General features: G+C 39.8%; 1 protein-coding gene across 3 annotated transcripts in view; it reads left to right on the forward strand.

Annotated features, from left to right (window-relative positions):
• GRM3 (glutamate metabotropic receptor 3) overlaps window positions 1-13,326 on the forward strand; it is a 276,470-nt gene that overhangs the window by 12,408 nt on the left and 250,736 nt on the right. The window lies entirely within an intron of this gene.

A 13,326-nucleotide genomic window follows, 5' to 3' on the forward strand; every position in this document is an offset into this window, starting at 1 on the left:
AGATGTTTCTCTCTCTTTCTCAAATCAATCAATATGTATATATTTTTTACTTTGAACTTCCTAGCTTGGCAATCAAAAACCTTTTTAAAGCAGGCCACCAATATATCTTTCCAAACTTTTTTCTCAATACAAGCTTTTCCTCTACCCAAATTTTCTGTTTGCACACAAAATAGAACTTTGAAGATATTTATAATCATAAATTCATGTATAATATGCTTTCCTCTTTCTTTTTACAAACCTATATTTTAGGACCAATTTCAAATCTCACTTCATCCAGTCTATACTAACAATGTTTTCATCTGACCTACCAAAAAATGTTTTACCCAAAATATTTATGTGATTCTCATTATACCTTAATTACAGTCTCCATTCAAAACTTAGTATGCCTAGACCAATGTAATGATTGAAACTTTGAACTTGAAGGTTGAATCTTCTCTCTGTTGCCACAGGAGCCTGTTTCAGGTTAGAAGTTGAGAAATAAATCACCAATGCTCCTTGGGTTCTCCTCACCTTCCTTGTCACTCTAATTTACTCAGCTGCTGGCTCTTCCAAAGCTGGATGTAGAGGGTGGGCTTACGCAGCAGAATTATAAGAAACAAGTTCTTCTCTGACAGGCTTTTATACTCTTTGGGCTCCTGGATTTTTAAGGCTGAATCTCTCCTAGAGACAGATAATTGAGACTTCTTTCTTTATTGCTAGAGGGCTTGCCCCTGAGTTCCCTTGACCCAGACTTTCCTTTCTCTGAGCACACCCCTCAGCACCTGCTCTTTCAGCCATTCACTTCACATAGACTCTTATTTCTGGGGTCCCATACTCCCTCCTGTCCTTTCTCTTGGGCTGGGACTCTGTTTCTTGGCATTTGGTCCACAAAAAAACACTAACACATTGTTACATGAACTATTCCAGCCATGTGGAACAGTCCCAACATTGCTTTATTGCTCCATGGCCAAAGCATCTAAGCATCTGGCCCTTCTCTCATCTTCTGTATTCTCCCATCTTTTGGTTGGTGTTAGACCCAGCCTATTTTGGGGGATGCTATGTGCTTTGATGCATACGACATTTCTTAATACTCTCCCCTGTGAATATACTCTGACATAAGAAATGTAATGCATTTTCATGCTTAAATAGTCTGCAGTTTCTGACTTAGCTGTGAATTTAGCAGAGTGCCTTGGTACTACTATACCAATAGATGCTTGTGTGGAATTATGAACATGGTAATACAATCTAATTAAAAATATATAATTTTTTTTAAATCCATAAAAGTTTTTTTTAAATGGGGTTATCTATTTAAAAACTTATTGAAATCAATGCCTATAAAATAATTTAAGATAGGTGGAATAGCCACCTATCTTCCTACTTAGAATTAAATCCAAAAGGACAAAGATCTTGTCTGTCTTTTTCAGCAGCTTATAATAATGAATGGAATGTATAATAATATTTAACACATATTTAATGAATGACAAAATCTTATTTAAAATTTTCTATTTATTCATGGGTATTGTCCATGCTAAAATATTGACATTGATTTTCCCCCTTTACACGCAATTCAAAAATTATATAGGTCTTTCTTTCTTTTTTTTTCTTTTATGAGAAAGAGGAAAAGAGGAAGGGGAGAGAGAAAGAGAGAGAGAGAGAAGCATCACTCATTGTTACACCTAGTGGTGACACTGATCGCTTTTCCTATGTGCCCTGACCAGGGCTCCAGCCAGCAACCTGTGGATTGAAACAGCAACCTTGGCGCTCTATCCCCTGTGCCACTGGCCAGGGCAGTTATACCATTTCTTAAAAGCATTTTGGATCTCAAACAAAATAACTCCATATAAAAATGTTACATTTGGTATGAAAAGTGACATTAATTCAATTAAATAAGTCTTTACTCGGTGTCTGTTACTTTCAAGGCACTGGGAAAAATACCAAGGAGGATATAGAGAATGTCTCACCTAAGAATTTATAATCTTATTGGAAAATTGAGATACATGCATATGTAACTATAACAACAGGAAAATTCAGGAGCTCACCAATGACACCTCTGAGTGATAATACTTCCATTTGGCATACCTGTAAAAAGTATATTAAAAAGTTGCTCCTGCCTGACCTGTGGTGGCGCAGTGGATAAAGCGTCGACCTGGAAATGCTGAGGTCGCCGGTTCAAAACCCTGGGCTTGCCTGGTCAAGGCACATATGGGAGTTGATGCTTCCAGCTCCTCCCCCCTTCTCTCTCTCTCTCTCTCTCTCTCTCTCTCTGTCTCTCTGGCTCTCTGGCTCTCTTTCTCTCTCTCTCTCTCTCTCTCTCTCCTTCTCCTCTCTAAAATGAATAAATTAAAAAAAAAGGAAAGGAAAAAAAAAACCCTGTTCTTTAAAAAAAAAAAGTTGCTCCTTTCCTGGGCTTTGAAAAATGATTAAGATTGCAGAAAGTAGAGAAAGCTGTTTGAGACATAAGCAAAGGTAGAGAGACTGTGTGTGGGATTTGGGGAGCAGCCTGTGTACTGGCTTAGTTTAACAGCCGAGCGTATGGTGGTCAGGGAGAAAGGTCAGGACCGAAGAGCAGATGCAGCAATGGCTAACACTTCTCCCCTAGGCAGAGGGAAGCCTCTAAAAGCACTGAATTGGTGCAATCTTAAAGCACAATGGGAAGATAAATAGGAAATAAAACTTTGGGAGTCAGAGAGATGAGTGGGCTCACTACTACAATAGTTCAGGTGAGAGGTAGTGAGGACCTAAGCAAGGCAGTGGCAATGGGAATAGAAAACATGAAATGAATCCAACAGACACAAAGATGAAGACTGCCTGGCAGGTAAGAATGAGTTGTTGGGCGAAAAACATCAGCCAAAACAATTAAGCTCATCATTTTCCTCCTTCTATATTAGAAAAGGTCATGCTATATCAAATCCCTGGTTTAATAAAGAGAAACTATTTTCTTTCTTTCTAAAGGCTATTTTTTTCAAAACTTGGGTCAAAAGAAAAATGTAATCATTCAAGTAAAAGCTATTTGGAAACAAGACAGAAATGAAATCCATAGCATTTATCCACAGACTGCAGGATAGGCCACCGTGGGCGTTCACACCCACTAGCCTCCTTGACTCTTGCTTTATTCCCTCTAAATCTACCAAACAGGCTGTATCCAGAATGGTCTTAATACAAATCTGATCATGTTATTACTGCTTAAAACTCTCCAAAGATTTTTATTGTTCTTGGGATAATCAGAAACATGCTCTACCTGGCCCACGATGACCTGCAAGTGTCTCCAGCTTCATGTCTCATGACTTTCAACTCACACTTCTTCCAGTCAAACTGAAAAGCTTGTACACCTTGCCCACCCCTTTCTCCCCCAGCCTTCTCACAGGCTGGGCAGCTTCCCAGAGCACTGGCCCACTCAATTAGAATTTTCAGGGCTCAATTAGAATTCTATACCACATTTGATCTCCTATATAGGTTAGCTTTTCTACTATGCACTCCTCCAGCTCCCTGTACTTCCTTAATCATCCCTCACTATAATTGTTGACCCTGTAGTCTGCGAGTGCTAATAGGACAGAGACTATGCCTGCCTATTCAGAGCTGTAGCTCTATTACCCAGCAGAGCAACACATAGGAGATCAATGAATATTTATTGAATAAATGGTAGTGGTTAATTAAATCACTCCAGATCTCATTTCCCTCATCTTGAAAATTGAGTATTAATCTTTAAGATTGCTTTTAATCATACAGTTTCTATAAGTACATTTCATCAATAAAGAAGACAAACGTCAGCATCCCAAGTCAGAATCAGTATCATATTGTACTTAGAAAATTATTGGGTCCTATTTATAAATTTATATTTAATTGCTCTCTAAATAGCAAAATCATTAATAATGGTATTAGTGATATGTTTCCTTATTCCTCAACCTGTCCTCATTCTGCAAACATTTCTCCTCTTCACCTTAAACAGTGAGATATGAGTAACAAGGAAACAGAGGGAAATAACCATAAAGACTGACAGTTGTGTAAACTTCCCAAGGAAGTCAGCTTCAGGCAGATTTCTGCCTCCCAGAACTTTCACAAATGAAAATACATTTTAGACATTTTCATAGAAGAGGATTCAAAAAGCTCATTTGATAAAACTAGTTCCCACCAGCTCTGGTAAATAACACTTCAAGGTGTCTCATTTAATGTAATCTGTCACAATACTTCTCAAAATAAAATAAATGTGCTTCACACACACACACATCCTATCTAGTGGTTTTAGGAGAATGAAGATACTATAACAATCACTTTTATTGAATACTTATATAACAACTACTGCTTATTTGCTTTACCTCTATTAACTCATTTAATCTTCACATCAGCCCTAAAGGTAGGTACTATTATTATTCTCATTTTACAGGGGAGAATACTAAGTCACTAACATAAATTTACATAGTGAGAATATAGCTAGGATTTTACTAGTTTTGGCTCATGAATTTGACCAGTTGACTATACTATTTCTATTATAAAATCATCCCAAAACTAGAATGTCTAATATGCCAAAAAAAAAAAAAAAAAGGTTGGAATAACTATATTCTTTGATTTGAAAACAAAAACAACTCAAAACCTAGTAACATTCTGAGCTCTTTGTTGGAAATAAAAATCAGGAATATAACCAAATATTGGCTTAATTTTTCAATATCATTAAGCAGAATATATTTAACTGTGTTACTTATTTTCACTTAAAGTCTTCTAATTTTATCTTTTTTTTTTTTTCAGAAACAGAGAGAGGGATAGACAGGAATAGAAAGAGATGAGAAGCATCAATCATTAGTTTTTCGTTGGGCATTGCAACACCTTAATTGTTCATTGATTGCTTTCTCATATGTGCCTTGACTGTGGGCCTTCAGCAGACTGAGTAACCCCTTGCTCGAGCCAGAGACCTTGGGCTCAAGCTGGTGAGCTTTTGCTCAAACCAGATGAGCCCTCGCTCAAGCTGACGACCTTGGGGGTCTCAAACCTGGTGTAAAGCCAGTATCTAAGGCCAGGGCCACCATCAGAGCAGCCACCTGGCCTCTGCAGGTTCGCATTGGATTCGGACAGTCGGTAAAGAAACAACGGAGCCACAAACTGGTGGGCCATAGTCTTTAATCCTAGCTTGCACCCGGCGGGCAAGTAAAAATACACACTGGGCTCCAAAACCCACTCACATTCAGTGCTCACAAAGCCACTGACTTATCCGAGTTTCCTAGAATCAAACGTTTCTAGCTCACCAGGCTTATTCTCCTCAGTTCCCCATCTCCTTCCTTATCCCAGATACAAACTCTGCCCAAACTGGCTTCTCTCTCAGCACTCTGCCATCTTGGCTGCTTCTCCTGGCCTCCTCCACGTGGCCTCCTTCCGCTGCTGGCTCTACTTTCTCTGTTCTCTCATGCTAACCTCAGGAACCAAGAGGGCAAACTCCCGTTTTGCCCCCACTTTATACTGTAGCTTCACAACCTCTAATCCAATATACAAAGTAGGGAAGTCTCTAATACAAAGTCACCTCTCTGAGGCATGATTGGATTGTACCACCCCACATCAAAAAGGGTGGGAAAGGCTTAATCCCAAAACCAAGCCCCAGGCTACAAGGATTCTCAACACACATTAATATCACCTGGGCAACAGCCTCACGTGGGCAGCGCCGTTTTTAACAAAGTGAGCATAATACATTTTATCTGCCCAACACCTGGGTTTTCCGCATCCCAGTCCGATGCTCTATCACTGCGCCACTGCCGGGTCAGGCTAAAGTCTCCTAATTTTAGCAGTTTGAGAGTGTTAAGGCAGTAGCCAGGGCCACCACCACAGCTGCCTGGCCCACACAGGTTTGCATTGAATTCGGACAGATGGTAATGAAACAACAGAGCCACAAACTGGTGGACCATTGTTAATCCAAATTCGGAGGGATCCGAATTATGGAAGACAGGAGCAAGGTCCGTCGTTTACACATTAAAGCTTTATTGTCTAGCTTGGCCAAGCGGCGGGAACTCTGACAGAAATCTGACGGAGAGCGCGCCGGCCCTTTGTTCTACTTAGTTTTTATAGTTTTGTAAGTGGGAAGTACAGAAGCAAAAATTGCAATTAGGAGCCCCTTACTGCTATTGGTTATAGTCATATGTCCTTTAACATGATAGGACCATGTTCAATTTGCAAACCATACATCATTTTGGAGAAAACAAAATTTACAAGTCAACACAATGGTAGAAAGATATCTCTTTACATATTAAAAGGCCTTCCTATATTTTCTAGTGTTCATCCGCCATCTCTCTGTCCAGAGTCAGACGTATTAACCACATGCATTTACATAAGAGAGGTAGTTTCCGTGGGGACAAATGCCCGCAACTGGCTCATAGTTATAAGAAAAGGTTTATTTTGGCTTTTCCCTTCCTGCACCTGGCTAGCCATTCACTCCTTTCCCCACAGGTGTGGTGGAATGTCAGGGAATCTATGCTTTCCTTCCCTTTTCATTTACAATACAATGGCAAGGGCCATCCTGGTTATGCCAATCACACAGTACAGAGACTATTCTCACAATTTCTCTGCACACCTTAACCCAAATTAATAAAATGTTCTCCAAGCCTCCTAAAATATTAATATTAATTCTGTAGCCTTTTGGTACTTTACAACATCTGCAGGTGAAATGGCTCAGTGGCTCACCATTATCTTTAATCCTAGCTTGCACCTGGCGGGCAAGTAAAAACACACACTGGAAAAAAACAACAACAACAACACACACACACTGGGCTCCAAAACCCACTCATTCAGTGCTCACAAAGCTACTGACTTATCTGAGTTACCTAGAATCAAAGGTTTCTAGCTCATTAGCCTCATTCTCCTTTGTTCCCCATCTCCTCTCTACACAAACTCTGCACTAACTGACTTCTCTTTCAGCACTGCACCATCTTGGCTGCCTCTCCTCTCCTCCACGGGGCCTTACTGTGCTCTACAACCTGCTCTCCTCTCTAATGCTAATCTCAAGAAGCGAGTGAGCAAGCTCTCGGTCTGCCCCACTTTATAGTGCAGAAATCAAAACCTATAATCCAATATACAAATAAGGAAGTCTCTGATACAAAGTCACTTATCTGAGGCATGATGGGATTGCACCACCCCACATCAAAAAGGGTGGGAAAGGCTTAGTCCTAAAACCAAGCCCCAGGCTACCAGGATCCTGCCTGCCCACAGCCCGCCCCCAACACCAATTAATATCACCTGGGCGACAGCTTCCATGTGGGCAGTGCCATCTTTAACAAAGTGAGCATAATATATTTTATCTGCCCAACAGAGAGTCAGTTGCAGCTAAACATTTCTAAGTCTTTATTTTTTTAACAACAATTTGTTCCTTTAGTCTGTAGAATTTATTCTCTGCTTGAAATGGCAGAGTCACGATACTTTTACTCTTAAAAGAGAGAGAACGTAAAGAAAAAAATCGCTTCCTTTATTTTCGGGGGGGGGGGGGTCTCAGTTTCCTTTGTGTAGAACAAAAATAATTGATACATTGGTAAAATCAGTGTCAGGAACGGAAATTGTCCTACTTTATCCTTTTTCCTGTCCATTCAGCTCTTGGAGTATGTATATTTACTTGTACATAATCCTTGAATTGATTAAGCTGAGTTTACAAGTTAAAAAGGAAGAGGTCCTGAGAAGATAATTACAGAATACAGATCAGGAGAGACAACTTTGAAAGAATAGTAATTTTGCTTCTTGGTACTGACCTTAAGTCCCTAGGAAAGGAACAGGACAGCTTAAAGCAACTTTTTCTCTTCATTCAGAAGTGATTGCAAATTAACTGTGCAGATTAGCTGAACTTTGCTTTTTCCTGTATCCTAGGAGAAGATCTCTGACAGACTGGGTATTTTTGCTTACTTGTAATGTAAACTCAATATCTGGAGATATGGTAGTTCTTAACGCCACATAGGTTCACTGCAAACCCCTAATTCCCAAAATAAACAAAGAGGAAAAGGTAAACAAAACAATCAGTCCACAAAAATATTTTGAACTTTATTTTAAACTAATTTGGTTCTAAATAATCCCCTAAGAAAAAGCCATGGTTATGTCAGAAGACTACAAAACCCAAATTTATTCATCAATGAAGTATATAAGTCTGTGGTTTATATGACTTCATTAGTTATTTTGATTATAAAAGCACTTAGTGAAAACTGTATCTATGTTTGTGTGAAGCCAGTATCCACCATCGTGGCCATTCACATGCAGGTTCGCATTAGATTCGGACAGATGGTAATGAAACAATGAAGCTAAGAACTAGTGGGCCATCATCTTTAATCCTAGCTTGCACCCGGTGGGCAAGTAAAAACACACAGTGGGCTGCAAAACCCACACATTCAGTGCTCACAAAGCTACTGACTTATCCGAGTTTCCTAGAATCAAAGGTTTCTAGCTCACCAGACTTATTTACCTCTGTTCCCCATCTCCTTCTCTCTGCACAAACTGTCTTTTCCTTCAGCACTTTGCCTTCTTGGCTGCTTCTTCTGGCCTCCTCCACTTGGCCTCTGCTCTCCTCTCTGCTCTCTAATGCCAATCTCAGGAACTGAGCGAGCAAGCTCCCAGTCTGCCCCACTTTATAGTGCAGAAATCAAAACCTTTAATCCAATATACAAAATAGGGAAGTCTCTAATACAAAGTCACTTATCTGAGGCATGATGGGATTGTACCACCCCACATCAAAAAGGGTGGAAAAGGCTTAGTCCTAAAACCAAGCCCCAGGCTACCAGGACCCTGCCTGCCCACAGCCCGCCCCCAACACACATTAATATCACCTTGGTGATGGGCTTCTATTGGGCAACGCCGTCTTTAACAAAGTGAGCATAATATATTATATCTGCCCAACAGTTTGGTATACCAACTAGTCCATAAAGTTCTAGCAAAGAGTAGGTGTGATCATTTGCTGATATACAGCAATACTGCTACATTTTAATTTTGACAGTGAAAATTAAAATATTAGAAGTCTAATGTACTCAAATTGGGCATTTCTATGCATGTCCATACCATTTTAGATAGTTAATGTTGACCTTATGATAATAGTTCTACAGCTTTCTTCACTTAATCATGACATTTTTATTCATCCATTCAACACTATTAAGCACATATATTGACTTTGTACTATGTTAGTCACGAGCGAGTAAAATAAATAAAAAAGGTTTCTGTTCTCAAAGGTCTTTATTTACCATTTTAAAAGCCTATATTTTCAGATTTTTTAAAAAGTATAATAAAAATAGTGGCATCATTATCCTTGGTCTCATATCTTAGGCAGAAGTGAGTCCAAAAGGTCTCCGGGGAGTGGCTCAGCTTCCTTGTGCTTCCCTGAAGCAAGGCCAGAAGCTGAAGAGTCACCCCAGCAAAGCACCTTTTCTTTTCTTTTAGGAATAAGATTTGCTTAAAAAAAGAAAATGATGCTAGATAAAATAAATACAAAGGCGACTGCTGAAGGGGTTCAAGTTGTTAACATCTCAATACCTGTTTATTCAACAGCTAAACTTCATTTACTTTAATTCAGTATATTTTGACACATTCATTTATTCTTCCCAGAAACTTTGACTAAGCACCTTCTGTATGTGTCTGACGCTGTAGCTAGTGCGGGAACTGCAGATTTGACCTCAAATATACCTTATCAAGTAGCTCATAGTTCGATTTTGTGGAACTTATAAAAAATAAGTCACGCCTGACCAGGCAGTGGTGCAGTGGATAGAGCATCAGACTGGGATGCGCAGGACCCAGGTTCGAGACCCCGAGGTCGCTAGCTTGAGTGCGGGCTCACCTGGTTTGAGCTCACCAGCTCACCAGCTTGGACCCAAGGTCTCTGGCTCGAGCAAGGGGTTACTCAGTCGGCTGAAGGCCCATGGTCAAGGCACAAATGAGAAAGCAAACAATGAACAACTAAGGTGTTGCAACGAAAAACTGATGATTGATGCTTCTCATCTCTCTCCGTTCCTGTCTGTCTGTCCCTATCTATCCCTCTCTCTGACTCTGTCTCTGTCAAGAAAGAAAAAAGAAAATAAGTCACATGTATTACAGTGTTTAACTTGTTAATGACCATGGGCTTAGGATTTTAAAAAATACAAGAGGTACTCAATAAAACATAGGACATATTTTTTAATGTTCTTTTTCTGAGATTAGAAGAAATTTGGCATAATTATGGAGGCAACGTGTAAAGCAAGTAGCCGCGGCCATCATCACAGCTGCCTGGCCCATGCAGGTTCGCACTGGATTCGGACAGTCGGTAAAGAAACAACGGAGCCACAAACTGGTGGGCCATAGTCTTTAATCCTAGCTTGCACCCGGCGGGAAAGTAAAAACACACACTGGGCTCCAAAACCCACTCACATTCAGTGCTCACAAAGCTACTGACTTATCCGAGTTTCCTAGAATCAAAGGTTTCTAGCTCACCAGCCTTATTCTCCTCAGTTCCCCATCTCCTTCCTTATCCCAGATACAAACTCTACACAAACTGGCTTCTCACTCAGCACTCCGCCATCTTGGCTGCTTTTCCTGGCCTCCTCCACATGGCCTCCTTCTGCTCTCTGCTCTGCTCTCTCCTCTAATGATAATCTCAGGAGCCAAGAGAGCAAGCTCTCGTTCTGCCCCCATGTTATAGTGTAGAAATCCAAACCTTTAATCCAATATACAAAACAGGGAAGTCTCTAATACAGACACTTCTCTGAGGCCTGATTGGATTGTACCACTCCACATCAAAACGGGTAGGAAAGGCCTAATCCCAAAACCAAGCCCCAGGCTACAAGGATTCTACCTGCCCACAGAGACACACATTAATATCACCTGGGCGACGGCCTCCTCATGGGCAGCGCCGTCTTTGACAAAGTGAGCATAATATATTTTATCTGCCCAACACAACGTAATCTTAAACAGTTAAAAAAATGTAATCTGAATCAAATGTCACTGGAAAATGCACATGGGACCAATTTAAATTTTACAAAATAAAAAGCATTTTTGCTGCTAATGTGAAATTAATTACAAAATGTGATTTTTAAATGACTTATCAAAAATCATTAAACCAATCAATAAGTCAACTCAGGCTGAAAACTACCACCAGCTAGTAAATTGATTTACTATCCACTATGATTCTTGCATAATGCATAATAGGCACTTTCCTTTCACAGTCCAATGTTTTTGTAATTGAAATATAAATCAACTTATGTGTACATTTTGTGGAATAATATATTTTTTTCCAAAAAGTTGTTCTTAAATTCATGGTGAATCTTATAATGAATGGTATCAGAGTTAAGGAAATATACTAGATGCAAGCACACTAACTGCATGGTCTATACAAACTGTGAATATTTTAACAAAATTTACTTTAAGAGAGACAGAGAGAGGAAGGAAAGGATAGAGGAAGAGAGAGAGAGAGAGAGAGAGAGAGGAAAGGGGGGAGGAAGAGAGAGAGGGAGGGAGGGAAGCATCCATTTGTTATCCACTTAGTTGTACATTCTTTGGTTGCTTCTCATATGTGCCCTGACCAGGGATCAAACCCATAGCCTTGGTGTTTCAGGACAATGCTCTAACCAGCTAGGGATAAATTTACTTTTAAATGTTTCACATTTTGCTACAAATATAATGATAAACTCTCCACTTTCATATATTGTCAAAATCCAAAATCACTTGCTTTGAAAAGCTTTATTATCAGAATCAGAATTCTCTCTCAATACCTCCATTATTATCCTGCTTGCAAATGAGAATTGAGTTTTGTTAATCTTGATATATTTCTTATAGGGAAGGTCATATCCTAGTCATTTTTAAATTGTTGGTGTCTATAATAATACCTCAAAAATAGTTAATGATTGTTGAATGATTATATAAAATAATTGAGGAAGAAATGAAGGAATAAAGACCTTGGACACAATGAGCCTTTGATAAATATTTGTTGAATTACAATGAACTGCTTATATTGACTGACAGGGTATGTTGCCATATTTCCAAAGTTTTAGTATGTAATGTTTGCCTTTGTACTCTCATAAGTACGAATGATATAAAATATCTTAATTCTTGATTTCATGTATATCTAAGGTCTATATCTTTAAAAGAGTCTTAGTATGTGTTGGTCAAATAAGGTTGTAAATATGATATATGTATATGTTTGCTCACTTATAGTTTGCATTGGGTGTGGGAGACAGGCTGTAAGCCTGTAAGCCTGTAAACCAGCGAAGTCATTATAGCCTAAGGCTTAATTTCAAGACTAAGCCTTTTCCGCCCTTTTAATACTAAGATCTTTTCAAAACTAAGCTTTTCCCCACACCCTTGACTCTTACATGATGTGGGGTAGTACACTCTTATGAGGAATCCTATTTATGCCTCAGATAAGTGACTTTTTATCAGAGACTTTCTTATTTGTATATTGGCTTAAAGGTTTAGATTTCTACACTATAAAATGAGACAGACCAGGGGCTTTCCCGCTCTCAGTTCCTGCTATCAGCATTGCAGAGGCCTCCCTGATCCCATGTCCTCTATGGGAAAAGCAGGTTTTCTGCTTTTCCCTTGGCTTCTCTTGTGGCTTGCCTGTCTTGGTGAGATTCCAATAAACAGAATGGCCCACCATTCTCCAACTCCGCCATTTCTTTACCATCTGCCCGAATTCAATCAGAACTTGCATGTGAATGGCCATGATGGTGGCCCCTGGCCATACAGTATGTCAGTCTTTGGCTCAACAATTCCTCTTGCATATTCAACTACTTTTATGATATTGTCTGTTAAAGAATGTCTCCTGAGTGACTTTTTTTCTTAAAAAATAAATTTTTGAAGATATGAACTTTGTATGTGTAAAGCCAGCAGCCAAGGCCAGGGCCACTATCACAGCAGCCCAGCCCATGCAGGTTCGCATTGGATTCGGACAGTCGGTAAAGAAACAACGGAGCCACAAACTGGTGGGCCATAGTCTTTAATTCTAGCTTGCACCCGGCGGGCAAGTAAAAAATACACACTGGGCTCCAAAACCCAATCACATTCAGTGCTCACAAAGCCACTGACTTATCCGAGTTTCCCAGAATCAAAGGTTTCTAGCTCACCAGCCTTATTCTCCTCAGTTCCCCATCTCCTTCCTTATCCCAGATACAAACTCTGTACAAACTGGCATCTCACTCAGCACTCCACCATCTTGGCTGCTTTTCCTGGCCTCCTCCACGTGGCCTCCTTCCACTGCTGGCTCTACTCTCTCCTCTAATGATAATCTCAGGAACCAAGAGCCCAAACTCTCATTCCGTCCCCATTTTATAGTGTAGAAATCCAAACCCTTAATCCAATATACAAAACAGGGAAGTCTCTAATACAAAGTCACCCTCTGAGGCATGATAGGATTATACCGCCCTACATCAAAAAGGGTAG

The sequence above is a fragment of the Saccopteryx leptura genome, chromosome 12 (assembly GCF_036850995.1).
Source record: "Saccopteryx leptura isolate mSacLep1 chromosome 12, mSacLep1_pri_phased_curated, whole genome shotgun sequence".
Classification (NCBI taxonomy): domain Eukaryota; kingdom Metazoa; phylum Chordata; class Mammalia; order Chiroptera; family Emballonuridae; genus Saccopteryx; species Saccopteryx leptura.